Below are 23212 nucleotides of genomic sequence, written 5' to 3' on the forward strand. Positions count from 1 at the left end.
CACTTTGAAAACGGGATATAGCAAGGGATTTAGAGAATGGGGAATATAAAGAAAACAAAATACGACGATACGGGATGGTAACCCCAATTCCACGTACGCCCTCGGCATATATAAGCCTATGGGTATCATCCAAGGTGTGTTCACAGAAACCACAACCATGATGCCCAAACCAACCAAAACGCCAAAGACATTCCTAGTGTGCTCCTACCCGGATCACACACCATGACCGCAGTCAACTGGAACTCCCTCCTGGAGACCTATCCAGCGGAAGTCCGAAAATGCCCGAAGGCTAATAAAACTGTCTACTGGCCAGAGACTAGGTACTGCAGTACCCATAGCAATAATGCATGCATGCTCATGTGTTCTGTACTATTCATACACACTTCCTACCGTTGCCATCAACTGGCAAGGTGGAACAGAAAAGGGGAACAAGCCCCAGTACCAAGAGGTTACCTTAATTCGTGTTTCCACAAGCTCCGTAGCAGCTTATCCCTCAACTCGGTACACAGCGGAATGCCTACACAGAGGACATTCCCAATCACTCTCAGTTCAACCCATACATGTTAATTTATAATTACACATGCAATGAACCAATTTCTTACCTCAATCCACTTGGTCCCGGACCAAGGGCAATTCACTGATTCAAGATTCGGGATTCAGGTCGATGTACGGCAACCTATACAATAACGTACATCCATCAGTACTCGTCAAATAGTATCAAAACGCAAAAACACAAAAATCCTCCCCATCTTCCCTTGATGGTTCGGCCATTGTAGTGTAAATGTGAGATTTATTTTTCTAAATTTTCTTTCTCATTTTGTTACGTCTCATTAGGTTGTCAATAAGCCAATTCAAGTGCCGGTTCGTCATTTTCGCGTCGGATTACATCAGGAAGCGAAAACCGCAAAATCCCCCCTTTTTCCCTTGGAGGTTCGGCCATATAGGTGTTAATTGGGGATTTATTTTTCTAAATTTTCTTTCTCATTATAGTACCCATCCTTGGGTTGCCATAAGGCCATTTCAACTGTCGTTTCGCCGTTTTATGTCTTTTAAGCATCGTTTCGCTAAATATTTCGCTCTAGGTTCATTTATGCCAACTAAACCACTTATTATTTTTCCATTGATTCTAACACTTGCCAATCACAACACAACCCATCTAAGCACTATATAACTACACAAATCATCATCCAAATCATTTTTCATCATCAATTCACTCATTTTTCCTCAAAGGTTCGAATCTTGCCCTATGACATTCCAAAGAATTTCCATTCAATTTTAATCACTCCAACCTTCACACAACCTATCATATCATCATACCATCATGCCACAATTCATCAAACAAGTCTCAACACCAAAATTCACAAGTCCAAAATCATGATCATCAAATTTTTCTAAGTTAAATTCATCAATTTTCACCAATAAATTTCATCGCATTTCTAGCTTTAATACATCATTCTAACACATTATCATCTAATACACATTTTCAAATTGAGCTCTCTAACGTCACTATTCATCATATCAAAGTTTAGGTTTTCAAAATCAAATCATCACCATCAACCATTTAAAATGCAAGAACACTCACCCAAATGGAAGGTACAAGGCTCCTCCTAACTATACTCCACCATTGGAGCACTTAGAAGCTCCAAGAACACAAAATTCCTCACCAAAACCGCAGCTGTAAATGGCCAAGATCTCCTCACACACGCGATTTCAAGGCTCAAGAGTGGTACCAATGTGTTTAGGAGGTGTTTTCCAACAAGTTTCAAGACAAAAATCGTTGGATTCGGTGGAGATTTGACCAAGTTATGGAAGAAAGAAAGCTTGAGCAATTCTTGGCCATGGAGGGGCTGCTGCACGCGGGAGAGAAGAGAGGGAGGAGAGAGAAAGTGTGAAAAAAAGGTGAGTTTGACTCACTTAAGTCACAGGCGGGTCCCACACGCGTTTTAACTTTAATCAATCACCTAATTTCAACCACAAATTCATGACCTACATATTTTTCTTGTTCATGTCATATTTTTGTTTCCCAAAAATACTGATAAAATTTTCACGCTTATCGGTACAATTATACCGCAGTATTTTTACACCGGAAAATCACTATTCATCAATTTTTCCCAAAATGACTCAATTCCATCAAATTTCATCAAAATCATATTTCCTAACTCAAAAAAACATTTACAACTCATATTTGAAACCTAGAGCTCAAAACTCAATCGGCACGTTTTACGGTGCAATCGTACCGCGGTATTTTTACCCGCGAAAAACACTATTCACTGATTTTTCTGAAACTTGCCTGTCCACTCAATTTTTCGTTCTGAACCCATTTCCAGGGTTATTTTTACCATCTGAGACCTTCTACTCAATTTTTATCTTCCTAGGGTTGCGTGTTGGCTAATTACCGTTTTGCCCTTTCTTTGTATTTTGGCCTAATCTTTTGGATTTTCACTAATCCATCACTTGATTGCTCACTTAATATTTTAATTACTTGATTTAAAATTGTGAGGTGTTATACCTTGCTTACCACGCAAACATCCTCGATGTCCTTACACTGCTGAACCAGTGTACCAAAGTCCTTCGAAGCAGCACCAGCAAGATGCTCAGCAATCACCTCACTAAGTCCCCTGCGGACCTTAGCTTCCAGAAACAACGGAATAGGAGGAACCATCCGAAAGTGTGAAAACTTCACTAGCTCATTAAACTTAGCCAGGTACTCATCAACAGACATCGAGCCCTGTACCAAACGGTCAAACTCTCCCTGCTTTCTCTCCTGCGCATCATAGGGAAAGTATCGGCCCAGAAAGCACTCCTCAAAGAATGACCACGTCATGACACGGCCCTGCCTCTCAAAAGCACGAGAGGTGTGCGTCCACCACTCATTGGCATCGCCCTCCAGCATGTAGGTCGAGAACATCAGCTTCTGTGGGTCTGTACACTGCATGACCCGAAAAATCTTGTCCAGTGACTCTAGCCATCTCGCAGCAACAATAGGATCCAAAGACCCCTCAAACACAGGTGGCTTATGCTTCCTGAAATCATTCAGCCGGCGATCGATCACATCACGATCCTCCGCAATCCCCACAAAGGGCTCCCCCGTCTCAGCGGCATGAGTAGCACTACCGATGTGACTATGGCTCTCCTCCTGAACACTAGGTGGAGGCGGTGGCGGTGGTGGCGGTGGTGGTGGAGCCTGGCCAACAGCAGGACCAGCTCTCATCTCCTCCAATATGACTCTCATCATCGTCATGTTCGCCATCCTGTTCGCCTCGAGGACTTCCTCAGTGGTCCTCTGGTTCGCTTCACGAACCTCAGCTGCGGCTATCCGGTTCGCCTCGCGAACAGCTTCCATCATTGTCGCGTTGGCCACTCTAGCGGCCTCCAGATCGGCTAACCTAGTCGCCTGCATCTCATCCAATGCAGTCAGGATATGATCGGGTTGATCCTCAGAAGTATCTCGTGTTCTCCCGTACCTTACCATGACTCTGCACAAGTTACACAAATTATGAGTTGATCAGGCCCACGCAATGTGATCACATATACAGCATCATAATAAAATTCGATGGAGTAAACACAAAGACAGACACAACCAAACAACCTAGCAATTGCAATACATACAGGCTTTTCCCTCGAACCATTGCTCTGATACCATAAATGTAACACCCCGTATATATCCGGTAATGTTATCATAATATCGTATTAACCTGCCCTTAAATAAAAATGCGGAATTACTTTTTTCTTTTCAACTATGATGCCATTAACATTACCAACTTGCTTAATAATCAATTAATAAAACATCGTCTGTATGTAATTGCAGTAAAACAGCTAACTGAAATACCTCATCACATAGATAATATAAGTGTGGCTCTAGTCACGGAACTACAATAATGTAGACCAGACCATCTAACAGTTTATACAACTCCAATCTAAAAGTACTAACAGAAAGTGTCATGGTATACTGGCGGTCATGGGACAACTGCTGGAAAGTGTGGCTCTGATACCATGGGTATCTGGCGGTCATGGTATACTGGCAGTTGTTGACTTTGGGCTGGTAACGGAGGACGGGTGAGATAGGTAGGTCGTGGGACAACTGCTGGAAATGGCATTCCAAAATGAACACCGGGGGGAGGTGGCTGGTTTAGGACTACATTTTCTCCGTGCATCTCGCACATGGGTGCTTGATGATGTTGCAGGGCGATCCTAGCATCATTCGTTGGCAACTGTGGGCCTATGGTCTGTAGTACAGGAGGTTGGACTTCTCCAGCGGCCCGCTCGGTTGGGGCCGAATGTATGGATGAAGGGGAGCTTGGTTGTACTATCTGTACGTGTCCTTCTGGTGTCATGGCCCTGGCGTGCTCCGCTCTTCTGGTGGTGACAACCATGTAGAGTTGTAAAAAGCGTCTGGCGGTTGTTTGTTAGTAAGAGGAAATGACCCGTCAAATGGATCTTTGGGTAAGAGAATGGGAATAGAAGTTTATCTTTTCCCACAGACAGCGCCAATGTACCATTTGGTTCTGTGAGCCCACTATGTACCCTTTGAGGGTAATGTTGTTATATGGATGGTACCTCTAGCTGAGGTAATGACCAGGCTAGAAGGTATTATTCCAAGAACAAGTAAGCAGATATCAATGGCAGACAAATAGTAAGGGTATGACTTAAGAGTAAATGGGTGTAATAACAGTACATAAAAGATGATCTTCCTGTTGTGCCCATGAGGGTTATTTATAAGGAAAATGGTGTGGGTTGGTGAGGTGGGGGTCAGCCCTCCTTGGGATGTGTTCCCCTGATGGCAGTGTTAGGCGCGGTTGGCGCTGCCACAATGGCAGCGCTGCACCCACTGCATCAAGCGATGTCAGCACTGAGCAAAGGGACAGATTCCTTTGCAGTGCTTATGTCGACTGCCTTTAGCGGTTAATGTCCCAAAGTGGGACATTTTGGTGTATCACTTGGACGTGCTGCAGTCTTGGAGATCGTGAGGGTCCACGTCAGCCCTAAGGGCTGACGCGGAACAAGGCTGAGGATTGGGTCTGAGCAACTGGGCCGCTCCAGTGCTTGGGCCATCCGGAACATGCAGTATTTTCATGTTTCATCTAACGCACCAAGGAAATAGTAAATAAGTGTAAGAACCGCACCACTAAATAATTAATTAAATAAGATTATTGATGCCGGAGCATGGATTTAATAAATATTATGCATTAGTATGATAAGATAATTATTTGGAAAGTTGAATAATGCTTAAAGTCATTTTTCTGACGAAAAGTGCAGATACCGGTTCTGCTTCGCGGTATAAATGCATATCAGTGAAGTATCCCGAAAAATTAAAAGAAAAATATAAATATTCCTATAAAAATATTTAGGTCAAGAATATCAAGTTTGGGAGTAAGAATAATGAACGTTGATGTTAGAACTAATACCGGCTACGTATAAAATGCGTACCGGAAAAATGCTACGAAAATTATAATAAAAATATGATAATTTCTAGAAAAATGGCTAGGTTCATAATATGAAGTTTGAGATTAAAATAATTAGCGAAAATATTAGAATTAATACCGATTGTTTATGTTAATGCACCTATAAATAGAATTGTGCACAATAACCTTGGTTAGTTTTCTAATTTCCTATGTAGAGCTTGTAACACCTCGGGTGTACCAAGTTTGTTAACATGTCATAGTTTTATTTCAATTATGACGTCATTAATATTACCAAGTTGATTACTTAATTCTTTTCATAAAACATCGCCTGTATGTAAATTGCAATCAAGCTAAATACTCTGAATAACCTCAATATATAATTAAAAGTGAGTATCTAAGTCATGGAACTGCAACACATAGTCCGGACCATAATCTTGATACATTAATACAACCCGAAGCTAAAATATGACATAGTCAATCAATGTGGCATGGACAACCTCCATACTAACCAAATAAGGCAACAAGGCCCAACAAAGTCTCAGCAGCAAAATAATAATAATAACACAACATTAAACATAAACGGCATCCAATCACAACAGTATAACTAGCACGCAACAGTCAACTAAGCTTCGGCCTCCTGCCTCCTGAGGTCTCTACCCCAGAGTTACTTAAACCTGAAATATGTGCCCCAAACATGGGGTGAGATCTCTAAACAGAAATCTCAGTAAGACAAGGGATCCTCAAGAATTTCTCCACCCCAAGCTCACTTATATGTGCAATATAAGTTATAAAAGTAGTTTAACAATATAAGTTCCAACATCAGTGCAATGCAGCATATAATCATATCATGTGTGTCAACTATTCTACTGGCCAGAGGAATGTAGGATATATGTACGTCTACAACCCACAATAGTACACGCCCATGTTGTACCTGCCCATAGGATCTCATTCTCGTATAGGCAAAACATCACATACAGATCATGAGGCATTTGCACTTAACAGCTCAAAAACATTTCAATAAATCAATACATGAAAAACACATCATGCATATAAACCATCCCCCCATGGGGTATGGTGGAACCAAATATTGCTAAACCGAGGACACAAAATCTTACCTCGCAAGCTAACTATCCAAGCCAAGCTCACACTAGCTCAATGTCCACAAAAGCACAATCACAATTTGTTTATATCAAAAATATCATCAATAACCATGCTTTAAAGGTTCATTTCAGTATGACAACATTTTCTTTTTCGTTTACATCTTTTCTAGTTTATAATTATCAAGCATTAAGTCCCACAATTAAAGGTATCACTGTTTCCCAACAGTAACACAAACTTCCTAGGCCATCATGCCCAAATGGGGACCTTCCCACACATAAAACTGGTTTCTGGTCATTTTCACAAGGGGTAATCGATTACCATGGGCATGGTAATCGATTACTGCACATGGTAATCGATTACCACAAAACAAGGTAATCGGTTACTGAACATGGTAATCGATTACCAACCAAAAGTAATCGATTACCACGCGGGCAGAACAATTTTCTGCAGAATTTTTCTGCATAAACCGAAGTGAAAATGGCTCCCAATGATCCAAGGTTCAGTTTTGACCCAAAACAGATGTTCATTAATACTTATTAACCCTAGATTAACAACCCTAAGCTTGAATGATTAAAGTTATCTCATTTCATAACACAAACAAGCTATTTTCATGAAATTTCTAAGAGAAAGTTCAAGGTATACCTATGGGGTCCTTGAACTCAGAAAAAGAAGAGCCTTTGATGATCAATGAAGTGCCCTAAGCCTCTGCCTTAGTGATGCACGAAAATCACTACTTAAAGGTAAGTTCTTTCCCTCAAAAGATTGGTTCTTTAAGCTCCAATGGAGGTGGAAAGCACACTGTAAAAACCCGCACCGTTAATTAAAGAATTTAATTAACTAATTATGAGATTAATGAGATAATTCCATAATTGACCCTAATAATTACGATAAGGCTTAAATAATATTGGTAAGTGATTAATAATGCTGAAAGTCGCTTTTCCGACGAAAAGTGAAGATACCGGTTCTGCTCCTCGGTATAAATGCGTACCGATGAAGTATCCTGGAAAATTATAATAAGTATGGGAATATTCCTAAAATAATATATATGACTGGTAAAACAAGTTTCAGGTTGAAATAATGAGAACTGGTGCCAGAACTGATACTGGCTATGTGAAAGCGCGTACCGAAAAGGTGCTGCAAAAAATAAAATAAAAATATGATAAATCTTAGAAAAATGAGTAGGTTCAGAATCTTAAGTTTGGCATTAAAATGCTAAGCGTGGCTATTAGCGCTAATACAATGCGTTTAAGTTTAAACCGGCTATAAATACAACATTTGGCACTAAACCCTAGGCCATACATTGGTGCTACGTGACTCCTTGGTGGCTGACCAGCTATACACTATTCCATTGCTTTCTCTTCTCCTTTGTGTGAGCCTTGAGGCCTTTTTCCTTCATGAAATCTTCTCCTAAACACTTGGTGTGAATGAGAGTTACCATTGGGGGTGAGTTGTGGCCTCTGTATTGGGGAAGTCTATGGGCCGAGCTTGGTGTTTGGGTTGAGAGCTACCTTGTCATGGTGTTTTGTGTAACATCCCGAGCGCTGATAAGGGCGGGGAGTGATCGCCGGTGCAAAGAGGCACAAACAAGGAGCGGCTCCTGACAAGCTTCCAGTGGGGGGTTACATGCATGAATGAATCGAATCGACACCCGAAAGAGAGTGATTCCAAAGACTGTGCAGTTATGAGACTGCATAGTTTGGGATAACTTATAAGAATTAATTGGTACTACCTATACTAACAAGATGCATATACTTTTCGGTAGCCTAGAATAGAAGAACTCCATAGTTAAGCGTGCTTGACTTGGGGCAATTCTGGGATAGGTGACCTTTTGGGAAGTTTTTTCGGGAAGTGTGCGAGTGAGGAAAAAGCACACTGAAAAGTCTCGTGTTAGTATGTGGGGATAGTCATTGATTCTTGAAGCGACCGGACGTTACAAGTGGTATCAGAGCAGGGCCTCTCTTCCAGTACGGTGTGGTTCGAGGACGAACCAGGCGGAAGCTGGTGGGCATGTAACATCCTGAGCGCTGATGAGGGCAGGGAGTGATCGCCGGTGCAAAGAGGCACAGACAAAGAGCGGCTCCTGACAGGCTTCCATTGGGGGGTTACATGCATGAATGAATCGAATCGACACCCGAAAGAGAGTGATTCCAAAGACTGTGCAGGAATGAAACTGTACAGTTTGGGATAGCTTATAAGAATTAATTGGTACTACCTATACTAACAAGATGCATCTACTTTTTGGTAGGCTAGAAGGGAAGAACTCCATAGTTAAGCGTGCTTGACTTGAGGCAATTCTGGGATGGGTGACCTTCTGGGAAGTTTTCCCGGGAAGTTTTCCCGGGAAGTGTACGAGTGAGGAAAAAGTACACTGAAAAGTCTCGTGTTAGTATGTGGGGATAGTCATTGATTCTTGAAGCGACCGGACGTTACAAAAATGGAACCTTGATGCATGTAACAAGCTAAAGTTAATAACTTGAGGTTGGGTAAGGTTAAACACACCTACAAATGCATGTTGAAGCCTCTGGAATCGCTAAAAATAATGGAACCTTGATGCATGAACAAGCTAAAGTTAATAACTTGAGGTTGGGTAAGGATAAACACACCTAGAAATGCATGTTTAAGCCTCTGGAATCGCTAAAAGAGCAACCTTTGGGAAGGATATCTCGCGAAATGCAGAACTGCATTCTGTCGCGAAATATCCAGATATGATATCCGGATATGGGGTCTGTAGATATCTGAATATGGATATCCGGATATGATATCCGGATATGATATCCGGATACGCGGATATCCGGATATGGCCCCGACATATATCCGGATATTCTGGGTTTTCGAAGACAGTAACTGTACTGTTCATACGGAACTGAGTTATGGGTTAGTGGACCCTGGATTGGTTAAGTTAAACCTCTGTAATGATTAGTAAAGTCAGAATCCAAGTGATTAAGGGCTTGGGGCTTTGTGAGAAGCCTAATGTAACACCCTCCCTTGTCTGCAGCCAAGAGAGTTGTTTGCTCAGCGGAATTAGAGTTCTTTCATCATACTTTAAGTACTGAAAAATCATTTGCATGTTATTTGATTAAAAAGTTATATTGAAATCGGGTTCTTAAAAATTTCAGAGTATACTTTCAAAATTTCTTAACTTGCTGAAAAGGTTAATTTCCTGGCAGACCTTGTTGTCTTTAAAAATTCGTGTAAAATTAAGTTTCCAGAATTTCGTTGTAAAGCTGTTATAATCAGAAACATAACTCGCAAAGTGCACGCGAAACTGTTTAAAAATCAACATTAAATAAAACGTCAAAAACCATTTTCGCAAAACGTTTTCTAAAATCTGTTTCCAAAATACTTGCTGGTCATAAAAATCATAAAACAGCAATAAAGTCATAGTCCAATAGTAATACAAGCTTCTCAAATTCATACAGTCATCCATAAAATAAAACAGCAACAACAGCATGCCCAAACAGCAGAATTTACAACAATTATCCAAATAATTCAAGTCCTCAAATGCTCTTTCGTCCTCCTGCCATTTTATAAAAATAGCAGCCCCAAAGGGGTGAGAAAAATCCCAGTAGTGTGATAACAAAACTAGTAATGCAACAGTACTAACTAGATACAGAATTACAAAACAGTCACATCATCAGTTCAAACCCGTCAAGTACTAACCATTTTCATAGTGCGTATATAACTCCAGAAGTGTACGTTCATAGCACTACGGTGCACGTATCACTGAATCATAATCATAGTCCGTACATAACGCCAGAAGTGTATGTTCATAGCACTACTGTGCACGTAACACTAACAGATACAGTGGATTATCCTGGGTGGCACCAACAGAAGGATTCCAACTGTAACCTATTCGGACGGAAGCCAAGTGTCCCCTGCCCTGGTACCGAGGTATGCCTATATGATGTGTGCTCAATCATATGCATATTTATATAAATATTCTAGTCCATGTGCAGCATGAAATTTGTGCATGTATGCCATGATATGCTTCACACATAAAAGAAACAAATGCATTATGAGGTGTATATGCATGACTAGATAATAATCAAGATACATATATATCATGGATTCCAATATCAGAATGTTGTATAACAATTATTCTCCTCAACAGAATATCCAGCATATTATATCCATGAATAGAATACGAATATCGTATACAGAATCCAGATCCAAAACATGAGAGCAACAATTCATAATCCATGCACTAGCTAGCAGTCACAGAAGGTAATGCAACCAGACACTTACCTCACACGTCACCATTAATTTATCAGGCAGCAACTAAAATGATCCAATGTCTCACAAAGTATGTGCACCTATATATATATACATATATATATATATATATTCAAATGCAATCCAATCAGAAAAACATTCTAGCTATTCATATAAATTACCAACGAATTTCCAAGCTTAAGAGTTCATGTATCCAATCGGCCAACAAGGTTATTTTCCTAAAAATATTCTGACTTCAAATTAGTCTTCCCATCGTTTAACAGTGAAGGTTTCTCAAGGTTCCCAAATATGGCAAAATCGGTTTTGACATAGTAGTTACTCAAGATTTTTATTCATAAAATTTCCTACTTCTTTACTCATAGGATGCGCAAAAAGGGAAGCCTATTATCATGTTGTCTACATAATTTAAAGAGGACTAAGTACCCAATAAGGTTCATCAAAATAGAAGTGGCTTCATCATATGACGGGCTCATAATATTTGCTCAAAATTTTAGCTTAACAAGGCCATAACTGAGTGAAAACAATGCCTAACTCATGTTGTATTTTTAATACAAAAAGGACCTAATTTATAACAGAATTTTACCAAGACAGAATGGGTTTGTCTAAACCAAAAATATAAGGATTCATATTCCAAGATTCAATCATATAACCTATGATGCGCTACAAGGGCCTAAAGCATGTTGTCAACTTATTCAATTAATATAACCATCCATGAGAGCTGATTCGAGTGAAAGGAGAAATAAGGAGCAAGGAAGATAGCTCATCTTCTTATGGTGAACCTTCGGCTGGACAAGAGAACCAAGAGGGGATGTTGAGTTAGTTTTGTCCCTTGCTCAAGGGACTCACGGTTCCAACTAGGAGAAATAGTGACAATGTAAGATTTTGTTCCAACTAAGTTTGTGTGGTTCTCCAAAGGCAGTCACGGTTTTTAGGAAGAAGAAGGGGTTGAGTGACAATGTTTTTCTTTTCTCTTTGGGTTCTTTACCTTTACGGCCTAGAGGAGTGATGGGAGAAAAAGGGTGTTGTTTTATTTTGCAAAGAATGATCGGTTCTCTCCCTCCTAATGTGCGCACAATGAATGGAGGGAGAAGGAGTTTGAGTGCTGGACCATAATGACACAAATGCAGAATTCTTTTTGGTTTCATTGGGTGCATGTGGTTGGCAAGGCTGAAGGGTTTGGTTAGTCTAATAAGCAATCAACTTGTTGCTCATCATTTAGGCGCACAAGTAATGGGGTGAGATGGCTGAGTACCTAACCTCCTAGCCACTAAGAACACATGCATTCTGATGCATGCCTTCCCATTGGTTCAGCGCAAAAGGGTGGGAAATGTGTGTGTGTTTTCTTCCCAATTAAATGACATGCAAGCTGCACACATGTCTCTCCAATTGGTTGCATGGATTAAAGCTGGAAGCACTTGGCTAAAGCTACAAGAAATCAGATTGCTTTCTATATACTCCAAGCGCATGCAAGAGGTGATGGAAGATTGTTTTTGCCACATGGTGAACATGCAAGGCTAAGGTGGAAAGTGATTACTAGGACATGTGACCGGAATTTTATCTTCTCTCCTATTCTTAGCGCATGCAAGAGGTACAAGGGGTGGTTCTAGAGTTGATTGAGTTTATCTAATGTTACAAGCAACAACATTTCCTATTCTACCTATGCGCACAAAAGAGAATGGAGAGGATAAGAAGAGTGTGATTTTTGGCCAACAGAATTTCATGCAAGCTGAATACTCATTACTCATTGACTGCATGTTAAACAAGGTTGTCTTTGATTTGGATAAAGTAGCAAGCAAATTCAGAATTTCCTACACATCCTAGGCGCACATGGAATGGAGAACTAAGGTGGATAGATGTTGCCATGTGTTTGATTCTTTGCCAATGACCTACTACCATGCAGATTTCTTATTTTGAGTGAAAGTTACCCAAGGTTAGGAGAAATTTAGATGATTACAAGCCTCCTTCAAAGATCCTTGGGTCGTGGCCCTAATGGAAAAATGGGTTCAAAATGCATAAGTCCAATTGTTCTCCTATCTTAGGAATTAACCCATGCCCTATCATTTCATGTGCCCCCTAATTATTTTTAATCTTTTTATAAGTTTCTATCAATTTATTTCTACATCTTTTAACTATGGTTTCACATGCCTAAAATAAATTATCACCTATCATCTTAGTTCTAATAATTTCCTAACTCAATATTAATTCCATGATAATAACCACATAATTCGAAGACCAAACAAATATTACATGTGATTCAAATTGTCACACATGCCTTCTTATGTCCTAAAGTAATTTATGTATTTTCCTTAATTATGTGGGATGTTACACTCTCCCTAACTTGTTTTGAAGTTTGTCCCCAAACTTCGTCCTACCTTCCCAAAGGCTACTTACTTCAAGTGTTTAACACTATCTTATTCGCACACTACGTTATGTTACATCCAGCTATGCATCTACAAGTCACTGCACATCAATCCGGTTACTACAACAGATTTCACCTTTGAAATAGAGTATGACAATAAACAGATGACTCCTCAAAATCCCTATATCAACACTCACTCTTGATGTCACACTATTCTACTACTCACTAATCAAGAACTTAAATGTTTCTATCTAATGACGTGGTTGATAAGTCAATGGCCTAAATAAAGAGATTCTTAGAATGTAGGGTTCCATATACAACGAAGAATACTACCCCACTCAATAACATCACATTATTGAGAACATTCTATGTAACATCACAGGCAGAATTTTTATACTTATAAGCCTTCAAGAAGTCAAGCAAATAAAATAGTACACATCATAATTCAAACTTCAATAGAGAGGAATCTTCACAAAATTCCAAAACTTCTATATTATTTTTCGTACCTATCATGTTAAGTGGTACCCCTCATACAGTTCGTCAAAACACCCATATGAGGAAACTTCCTCGAGCTTTCCGCTGTCCTAGGTACCTCAGATGTAATTGACTCCGCTGATCAGAGGATCCCTTAACCATGATATGAACTTTCCAATCATAGACACATATTACCATCTTGAAACAGCCATCAAACATAACCCATCAAAACAGAACAAGCTTTCATAATTCAAGTTCACAAAATTCACATTCAAGTTTTTAGTTGTAGTCAAGTTTTGCATTCAAGGGGAAAATAAATTTACGGTACGAGATCTCAGGCATAAAACACCAAATTTAAAATTTCTTAAACAATAGCTAATCTTATCCACACTGGCACCATTAAATTTAGTTGATAAAAACATCCCAAAATAATACTAATATATCATGATGCACACAAAACAAATATAAAACCTTTAAGCATATGATTTACAGCAGCGTATTTAAGTTAAAAATTTAATATTATGCCTGTTAACTACTGATTAAACAACATCAGGGTATTCACGTTAAATTTAACTTTATTTCGTATCCTCAGTCTTTATCCTCAGTCTTTATTTCGTATCCTCACCAATCATCAACAGTTCCCATTGTGAGAAGCCTAAAGACGTAAAACGTAAAAGAAAGGCGTTGTCTTTGTGTCTTATGCTTGTTAAGCATGAATATTGATATATTGTTGGTCTGAAACAGATTGTGATTCTGCTGTGTTTGGGCTTTGAGCTAGTGTGGACTCTTGGCAGGGGATAGTTAGCTTGCAAGGTAAGCTTTCGTGTCCTCGGTTTAGCCATTGTTGGTTCCACCATGTCCCATGGGGGTATGGTTATATGCATGGTGTTGTTTTCATGATATATTGATTTGTGAAATGCTGTTGAGCTGTTATATGCGCATTTATGATATGCATGTGGTGTTCCACCTATACGGTAAGCCTGAGTATGTGGTACATACAAGAGGGTGAGGCAGTGGGTGAGGTGAAAGCGATGTTCCTTGTACTTACTATGGGGTTGTAGACGTACGTCCTGCATTTCTCTGGCCAGTAGAATAGTTAAAACACACATAGCATGAATATCTGTTGCACTGCATAGTTTTGGAACTTATACTGTCAAATGCTTTTGAACTTATATTGCTCGTGTAAGTGAGCTTGGGGTGGAAGATCCTTGAGGACCCGTTGTCTTACTGAGATTTCTTTTTAGAGATCTCACCCCACATTTGGGGCACATATTTCAGGTTCAGGTAATGCAGGGGTTGAGACCTCTGGTGGCAGGAGGCCGGAGCTTAACTGATTATATATGTTGTATGCTGACATGACTGGATATTGGATGTTGTTTATGTTTTCTGTCGTTATATTGATATTTGAGTTGAGACTCTTTGTGGGCTTTGTTACCTTATTTGGTGAGCATGGGGTTTGTCCATGCCTCATTGTTGTTAGTACTTTTAGCTTAAGTTGTATAAACTATCAGGGTTGTCCGGTCTACGCGTGGTAGATCCGTGACTAGAGACACATTTATGCTATTTATGTTATGAGGTATTTCAGTTAGTTGTGTTTTGCAATTTTCATACAGGCGATGTGTTTGGCTAATGATAATGACGTCATAATTGAAAAGAAAAAGATATTCTGCATTATTATATTAAGCGTGGCTTAATACGATGATATGATAACAAACCAGATATATACAGGGTATTACATTTTATGGTATCAGAGCGCTTTCTTGGGAAAAGCCTGTATATATTGCAATAACTTGGATGCTTGGTTGTGTTTGGTCTTGTGTGTTTGCTCCGTTGAGTGTTATTATGATAATGCATGTGTGATCACATTGCGTGGGTCTGATTAACTCATAATTTGTGTAACTCGTGAAGAGTCATGGTAATACCCAGGAGAACTCGCGAGACTGCTGAGGGTTAACCCGACCCGATCCTGACTGCATTAGCTGAGATGCAGGAAGCCGCTAGATTGGCCAACGTCGTAATGATGGACGTCGCTCGTGAGGCGAACCAAAAGGCCACGGAGGATGCTCTTGAGGCGAACTGGCTGGCGAACATGACCATGATGAGGGTCATGTTGGAGAAGATGATGGCTGGTCCTGCTGTTGGTCAGTTCCCTCCGCCACAACCTCCACCGCCACCGCTGCCCCCGCCTCCACCTAGTCTGCAGGACGAGAGCCAGAGCCAGATTGAGGGCACTGGTCACTTGACTGGGGTGATGGAACCCTTTGTGGAGCCTACTAAAGATAGAGATGTGATTGATCGCCGGCTTAAGGCTTTTCGCAAGCATAAGCCACCTACCTTTGATGGATCTTACAATCCTATTGCCGCAGCTAGATGGCTACAGGCGCTGGATAAGATCTTCCGGGTCATGCAGTGTACAGATCCGCAGAAATTGATGTTTGCTATCTATATGCTGGAGGGCGATGCCCATGAGTGGTGGATGAACACCTCGCATGCTTTTGAGATGCAGGGTCATGTTATGACATGGCCATTCTTCGAGGATTGTTTTCTGGGACGGTACTTCCCTTATGATGCTCAGGAGAGCAAGCAGGGGGGAATTCGACAGGTTGGTGCAGGGCTCGTTGTCTGTTGACGAGTACCTGGCCAAGTTCAATGAGCTGGTTAAGTTCGTTCACTTTCGGATGGAGAGGCCTACTTCGATCTTCTTGGCTGCAAAGTTCCGCAGGGGACTTAATGAGGATATTGTTGGTTACCTCGCTGGTTCTGCTTCGAGAGACTTCGGGACACTGGTGCAGTAGTGTCGGGACATCGAGGACTTCTGCAACTCGAGTAAGGCCAAGAGGGCCAAGATCGCTGAGACGAAGGGAACTAGTAGTTCCACTTCCTGGAGGGACAGGACGTTTGGGAGCAAAGGCAAGGGAAATCAGATGGCGGCTCGGCAAGCGCCAAATCAGGTTAAGAGGACTTCTGCACATGGGAGTGCAGCGAGACCTCCCGCTCCCAGATGCTCGGGGTGTGGGAAGACTCACTTTGGGCCGTTCTCGTCAGGCCAGTTGATATGTTTTCATTGTGGCAAGGAGGGCCACTACTCCAGAGATTGTCTGTCGTCGACGACGAGAGCTGCAGCAGTTCGAGCAGTTCCATTCCAGGTGGTTCCCCTTCCACCTACAGCGGCACCTGTTGTGCCACCTGCCATGGGACGAGTTTACACTTTGGATCGGTAGCAGTCGGACCGAGCTCCCAACCTTGTCAGAGATACTGTTACCATTGGTGGATCGTTTGTTGATGTCTTGTTTGACTCCGGGTCTACGCATTCCTTTATTGCTACCCCGATTGCTGTGGGGCTTGAGTTGCCCATGTCTGTGCTTTCTCCACCGTTGCTGGTGACCACCGCCACCGGAGAAATGTGTGATTCTACCACTGTTCATCGCGATGTAGCGTTTCAGTGGGATGGCCGTGAGTTCTCGGTAAATCTAATAGGGTTTCCAATGGCCAATTTGGAGATTATTCTGGGCATGGATTGGTTGTCCAGAAATTGTGCATTGATTGATTGTTGTGCCAAGCGAGTTGTGATGTCTCCGGGTGATGCCACAGCCAGTTCCTCGCCTTTTATTTCATTACTGCAGGCTAGGAGAGCCTTGAGAGCAGGGGAATTTGGATATGTCATGTTGGGAGGTTTGGTGAGTGGGTCACAGGAGGATATCACCGGCATTCTTGTGGTGAGGGAATTCCTCGAGGTGTTTCCTGAGGACATTCCTGAGTTTCCGCCGCAGAGGGAGATAGAGTTCTCCATTGACTTATTGCCTGGTGTGGGGCCCGTTTCATTGGCTCCATACCGGATGTCGCCACCAGAGTTGGCGGAGCTGAAGAAACACTTTGAGGACCTTTCAGGGAAAGGCTTTATTCGACCGAGTGTGTCTCCCTGGGAGCACCAGTCATCTTCATGAAGAAGAAAGATGGGACTATACGATTGTGCACCGATTACAGGCAGCTAAACAAGGTGACAATCAAGAACAAGTATCCCTTTTCGCATATTGATGATCTGTTAGATCAACTGAAGGGTGCTTGTGTGTATTCAAAGATAGATCTCCGGTCCGGATACCATCAGATTCGGGTGAAGCCGGGGGTCGTCCCGAAGATCGCGTTTCGTTCGAGATACGGTCACTTTGAGTATTTGATGATTCCTTTTCGACTCACAAATGCACCTGCAGTGTTCATGGATTACATGAACAGGATTTTCCAGCCATACCTGGATCAGTTTGTGATCGTCTTCATTGATGACATATTGATTTACTCCAAGACGGAGGAAGAGCATGCTCTACACTTGAAGATTGTGTTGCAAGTGCTGAAGAAGAAAAGGCTTTATGTTAAGCCTTCCAAATGTGAGTTTTGGCTCAAGTCCGTGAAGTTTCTTGGGCATGTCATTTCTGCAGAAGGAGTTAGAGTGGATCCGAACAAGATTGAGGTCGTTCTTGATTGGGAGAGGCCCAATACGGTAACTGAAGTGAGGAGTTTGGTAGGTTACTACCGGAGGTTCATCCAGGGATTCTCCATGTTGGTTTTGCCAATGACTCGCCTTACCCAGAAGGAGACTCCATTTGTGTGGACTCACGAGTATGAGGAATGTTTTCAGGAGTTAAAGGAGAGACTGACTACCGCACTTGTGTTGGTCCTTCCTGATCCTGCTGAGGAAGTTGAGCTTTACACTGACGCCTCCAGAAAAGGGCTCAGATGAGTGTTAATGCAGTTGGGCAAAGTGATTTTCTATGCTTCGAGGCAGTTGAAGCCTCATGAGGAGAACTACCCGACTCATGATTTGGAGTTGGCTGCTATTGTGTTTGCTTTCAAGATTTGGAGGCATCATCTTTATGGCATGAAGTTTGCTGTGTTCAGTGATCACAAGAGCTTAAAGTATTTGTTTGATCAGAAAGAGATGAACATGAGAAAGAGAAGATGGATGGAGTATCTGAAGGACTACGACTTTGAGTTAAAGTACCATCTTGGCAAGGCCAATGTGGTAGCTGATGCTTTGAGTCGGAAATCCGTGAGTCTATCCAGTTTGACCATGGGTGACTATGACATCATTGAGCAGTTTCGAGATCTGTCGGTGACTTCCTTGTTTGGGGGTGCACTTCTCGAAATGGAAACTGTGCAAGTTGAGAACGAGCTCATGGAAAAGATCAAAGAGGCGCAAGTGCAGAGTGTGCCTAGATTATGTGAAGAACCAGGACGGTGTGTCTTGGAATGAGGATGGACTGTTGACCTTCCAGAAGAGGATTGTGGTTCCTCGAGGTCCTTTGACGATTGAGGTGATGACTGAGGCTAATAAGGGCCATTTTACTGTCCACCCTGGTGCTACAAAGATGTACCAAGACTTGAAAAGGAACTATTGGTGGCCAGGCATGAAGAAGGACATTGTTGTTTTTGTGTCCAAGTGCTTAGTTTTCCATAAGGTGAAGATAGAACACCAGAAGTCGTCTCGTAAACTTCAACCTCTTGAGATTCTGGAATGGAAATGGGATGGCATTTCCATGGACTTCGTGGTGGGATTGCCGGAGACTCAGGCTGGTTATGAATCTATGTAGGTCATTGTGGACAGATTAACTAAGTCTGCCCACTTTCTTCCGGTGAAGGTGAGCTTCACTACTGAGCAGTTGGCCAGACTATATGTTCGCGAGATTGTGAGACATCACGGGGTGCCCGAGAGTATCATTAGTGATAGGGACCCGAAGTTCACATCTCGGTTCTGGGAGGCACTGCAGGAGGCTTTTGGTACGCAGTTGAGACTGAGTACAGCCTATCACCCTCAGACTGACGGACAGACTGAGCGGACCATCCAGACATTGGAGGACATGTTGAGGGCTTGCACTTTGGAGCAGGCTTCAGCATGGGATATGTACCTGCCATTGGTTGGATTTTCGTACAACAACAGTTTCCATGCTAGCCTGAGCATGGCACCCTTCGAGTTATTGTATGGTAGGAGGTGTCGAACTCCTACCTGCTGGTCTGAGGTAGGAGATAAGGAGTTGTTTGGCTTGGACTTTGTCCAAGATACCACCCAATAGATCCAGATGATCAGAGAAAAGTTAAAGCAGGCGCAGAATCGCCAGAAGAGCTACTATGATGTCAAGCATCGTCCGCTGGAGTTCAGTGAGGGTGAGCACGTGTTTGTGAGACTTTCACCTGTCACCAGTGTTGGACGGGCACTCGGAGTGAGGAAGCTGAGCCCGCGATATAGTAGGCCATACCAGATTCTTGGTAGAGTAGGACCTGTTGCCTAACGGCTTGCCTTGCCTCCGAACTAGGCCAACATCCACGACGTGTTTCACGTGTCTCAGCTTCGGAAGTACATATCGGATCCTTCGCACGTGGTGCAACCTGATGATGTGGAAATTCGGGAGAACCTAAAGACTCCTGTCGGACCACTCAAGATTCTCGATCGTGGCGAGAAGCAGCTGAGGAGCAAGATCATTCTGATGGTCAAAGTGCAGTGGACTGGGAGGACTCCTGAGGAGTGTACTTGGGAGCGTGAGGACGAGCTTCTCCGGCAGTACCCTGAGTTTCGAGACAGGTATGTTTCTGATTTTGAGGACAAAATCCTAAAAAGATGGGGTGAATGTAAGAACCTGCACCGTTAATTAAGGAAATTAATTAATTAAATATGTGAAATTAGAAAATAATTCCATAATTGACCCTGATAATTATTATGAGGCTTAAATAATTATAGGAAGTAGTTAATAAGGCTGAAAGTCGCTTTTCAGACGAAAAGCGCAGATACCGGTTCTGCTAGTCAGTATAAATGCGTACCAAAAAAGTATCCCGGAAAATTATAATGAGTGCATGATTATTCTTAGAATATTATATAGGACATGTAAAACGAGTTTCTACTTAAAATAATGAGAACTAGTGCCAGAAACTGATACTGGCTATGAAAAGCGCGTACCGAAAATTGAGTAGGTTAAGAGTCCTGAGTTTGGGATTAAAATGCTAAGCATAGCAATTAAAGTTAATACTGTGTGTTAGTGACTTAAACCGCCTATATATTCAACTTTGGCACATGATCCTAGGTTATTTTTGTGCCTCCTACGTGAGTGGCTGAAGGGTCAGCTGCTGCCTTCTTCAACCTTGGTCTCCTTGCTTGAAAACCTTCCAAGTCTGCACCTTTTCTTCATGAAACCTTCACTTAAACACCATTGTTGAGTGGGAGTTGGTCTTGTAAGGTTGTTGGGTGCTCCATTGTTGAGTTTGAGCTTCTGAGTTTGAGGAGAGTGGGCTGACCTTGTGAGTTTGGGTTGTGGGACTCTTGAAGTTGGCTTTTTGAGCTTCAAGGTGTGAACTTTGTGGAGAAAGAACCAACCTTGGTGTGTCATTTTCATTTTGGGACCAAGTCAGAACTGTGGAGTCAGTTTAGTGAGCTCCAAGAGCATTCTTCCCACTGTTTTGAGTTGTTGGTAAGCTTCACCACTTTTGTGCTTGAGTTTAATGCTTAAAAAATGGAACCTTGATGCATGTAATGAGCTAAGTTGATAACTAAGGGTGGGTAACATTAAACACACCTAGAAATGCATGTTTAAGCTTATGTAATCCGTAAAAGTTGGACCTTTGGTTTGGATTTTCGCGAAATGCAGATACTGGGTTCTGTCGTGAAATATCCGGATATTTTGTTGTGAATATCCGGATATTGATATCCGGATATGGGTATCCGGATATTGATATCCGGATATGGGGATCTGAATATCCGGATATGAATATCTAGATATTGGAAGAGAGATATCCGGATATGCCCCCGACGAATATCCGGATATTCTGGGATTTCGAAGAACAGTAGCTGCATTGTTTATACAGTAGGCTATTGGGGGTTTGTGGACCCTAGATTGAGGAAGTTGGACTTCTGTAATTATCAAACTAAGTCAGAATCAAGTGTTTAAGGGCTTGTGGCTTTGTGTGAAGCCTTAAGACGTAAAACGTAAAAGGAAAGGTGTTGTCTTTATATTTTATGCTTGTAGAGTTATATATTGATATAATTATTGGTCCAAACAGATTGTGATTGTACTGTTTGTGGACGTTGAGCTGTGAGGACTCTTGGCTGGGATAGCTAGCTTGCAAGGTAAGCTTTCATGTCCTTGGTTTAGCCATGTTGTGGTTCCACCATGTCACATGGGGGTATGGTTATATGCATGCTGTGTTACATGCTTTTGATATTTTGGAAATGCTGTTGAGCTGTTATATGCTAGTGCCTTATGATATGTATGTGGTGTTCCACGTATACGGTAAGCCTGAGTATGTAGTACATACAATATGGTGAGGCTGTGGGTGAGGTGCAAGTGGTGTTCCTTGTACTACATGTAGGTGATAGACGTATACCTACATTTCTCTGGCCAGTAGAATAGTTATAACACACATGGCATGAATATCTGTTGCACTACATAGTTTTGGAAATTATATTAAATTACTGCTTTTGAACTTATATTGCACATATAAGTGAGCTTGGGGTGAAAGATCCTTGAGGATCCCTTGTCTTACTAAGATTTCTGGTTTAGAAATCTCACCCCACGTTTGGGGAATGCTTATTTCAGGTTCAGGTAATGCGGGGGTTGAGACCTCTAGTGGCAGGAGGCCAGAGCTTAACTGATAGATGTTACATGTTTATGCTGATATGTTGTTATGATTGAATGTTGGATCCTATTTACTGTCTTATGCATTTAGCTTCAGTTTATGAATTTATCTGTTAAGACTCTGTTTGCTATGATGTTGATTTGGTGAGCATGGAGATTGTCCATGCCACTTAGACTTGATTATGTCTTGTTTTATTTGGAGTTGTAATAATGTATCAGGATATTGTCGGGACTACGTGTTGTAGATCCGTGATTTTAGATACTTACTTTATCTATATTTTGAGGTATTTTAAATAGATGTTTATTTGCAATTTACATACAGACGATATTTTATGAAATTGATTAAGTAATCAACTTGGCTAAGTATAATGACGTCATAATTGAAAAGAAAAAGATATTCCGCATTTTTAACTAAGCGCAGCTTAATACGATGATATGTTAACAAACCGGGTATACACGGGGTGTTACAATATGCTTGTTGTTTATACTGTTATGCCTGGATGCTGACCTGTTTTATTGTCATTATATTGTTATTTGAGCTGAGACTTTGTTGTGCTTTGTTGCCTTATTTGATGAGTATGGGGTTGTCCATGCCACATTGACTATGATATGTTGTTTTGGTTTGGTGTTGTATAATGTATCAGGATTCTGTCCGGACTACGTGTTGTAGATCTGTGATTAGATACGCATTTATATATGAGGTGATTCAGTTAGTTATTTTATTGCAATTTACATACAGGCAATGTTTTTGAAAAAGGATTAAATAATCAACTTGGTTAATAATAATGACGTCATAATTGAAAAGAAAAAGTTAGCTTCCGCATTTAATTGAGCTGCACTTAATACTGTAATATGATAACAATCCGGGTATACACGAAGTGTTACAGATACGAGAGTATCCATAGTGATACTCAGGTACATAATTCAAATTATTTCTCAGAATATGAACGATACCCGAGTATTCGCATGCTATACTCGAGTATCTATTTTTTTTGCATAATATACTCGAGTACATAATTGGGTCAACGGTC

General features: G+C 41.4%; 1 long non-coding RNA gene across 1 annotated transcript; it reads right to left on the bottom strand.

The window, feature by feature from the left end:
* Positions 1-447: 447 nt before the first annotated feature.
* On the bottom strand, positions 448-1845 carry LOC133298677 (uncharacterized). Its single transcript, XR_009749839.1, has 3 exons — positions 1583-1845; positions 603-676; positions 448-517 (listed from the first exon to the last, which is right to left on the bottom strand). It is a non-coding gene; the product is annotated as an uncharacterized LOC133298677 (long non-coding RNA).
* Positions 1846-23212: the final 21367 nt, after the last annotated feature.

Source organism: Gastrolobium bilobum, unplaced genomic scaffold, assembly GCF_033153095.1.
Source record: "Gastrolobium bilobum isolate Gb01-03AN ecotype WA unplaced genomic scaffold, APGP_CSIRO_Gbil_v1 utg9460, whole genome shotgun sequence".
Lineage (NCBI taxonomy): Eukaryota > Viridiplantae > Streptophyta > Magnoliopsida > Fabales > Fabaceae > Gastrolobium > Gastrolobium bilobum.